The 1,138-nt window shown below is 36.6% G+C and overlaps 1 protein-coding gene across 5 annotated transcripts in view; it reads left to right on the top strand.

Annotated features, from left to right (window-relative positions):
• The window catches only part of FAM118B (family with sequence similarity 118 member B), a 78,611-nt gene that overhangs the window by 63,180 nt on the left and 14,293 nt on the right, over nucleotides 1–1,138 (top strand). The gene's annotated exons all lie outside the window — the stretch shown is intronic.

The raw sequence follows: 1,138 nt of genomic DNA, 5'->3' as shown, positions 1-1,138 counted from the left end.
TTATGTCTGGATTCTCAATTCTGTTCCATTGGTCTATGTATCTGTTGTTGTACCAGTACCGGGCAGTTTTGACTACTGTGGCAGTATAATAGGTTCTAAATTCAGGTATTGTGAGGCCTCCCACTTTGTTATTCTTCTTAAGTAGTGCTTTACTTATCTGGGGCCTCATCCCTTTCCAGATAAAGTTAGTGTTTTGTTTCTCCATCTCATTAAAAAATGCCATTGGAATTTGGATTGGTATTGCAATTGTATCTGTAGATTGCTTCGGGTAGAATTGACATTTTTACAATGTTGAATCTTCCTATCCATGAGCAAGGTATGTTTTTCGACTTACGCAGGTCTTTTTTCGTTTCTTGCAGTAGTGCCTTGTAGTTTTCATTGTATAGGTCTTTTATGTGCCTAATTAGATTTATTCCTAAGTATTTTATCTTCTTGGGGGCTGTTGTAAATTGTATTGATTTGGTGATTTCCTCTTTGAAGTTCTCTTTGTTGGTGTAGAGGAATCCAGCTGATTTTTGTGTGTTTGTCTTGTATCCTGATAGTTTGCTGAAATCTTCTGTTAGTTCCAGTAGTTTTCTTGTGGATTCTTTGGGGTTTTCTGAGTATAAGATCATATCATCTGCAAATAGAGATACTTTGACTTCTTCCCTACCAATCTGGATGCCTTTATTTCTTTTTCTAGCCTAATTGCTCTGGCTAGGACCTCCAGCACAATGCTGAATAAGAGTGGTGATAAAGGGAATCCTTGTCTGGTTTCTGTTCTGAAGCGGAATGCTTTCAGATTCTCTCCATTTAGAATGATGTTGGCTGTTGGCTTTGTATAAATGCCCTTTATTATGTTGAGGAATTTACATTCTGTTCCTGTTTTGCTGAGAGCTTTTATCATGAATGGGTGTTGGACTTTGTTAAATGCCTTTTCTGCATCAATTGATAAGATCATGTGGTTCTTGTCTTCTGCTTTATTAATGTGATGGATTACATTGATTGTTTTTCTAATGTTGAACCATCCCTGCATACCTCGTATGAATCTCACTTGGTGATGGTGAATTATTTTTTTGATATGTTGTTGAATTCTGTTGGCTAGAATTTTGTTGAGGATTTTTGCGTCAATGTTCATGAGGGATATTGGTCTGTAATT

The sequence above is a fragment of the Trichechus manatus genome, unplaced genomic scaffold (genome assembly GCF_000243295.1).
Source record: "Trichechus manatus latirostris isolate Lorelei unplaced genomic scaffold, TriManLat1.0 scaffold00064, whole genome shotgun sequence".
NCBI classification, from domain to species: Eukaryota; Metazoa; Chordata; class Mammalia; order Sirenia; family Trichechidae; genus Trichechus; species Trichechus manatus.
The sequence above is the reverse complement of the archived record's forward strand: the minus strand, read 5'-3'. Positions and strand labels throughout refer to the sequence as shown.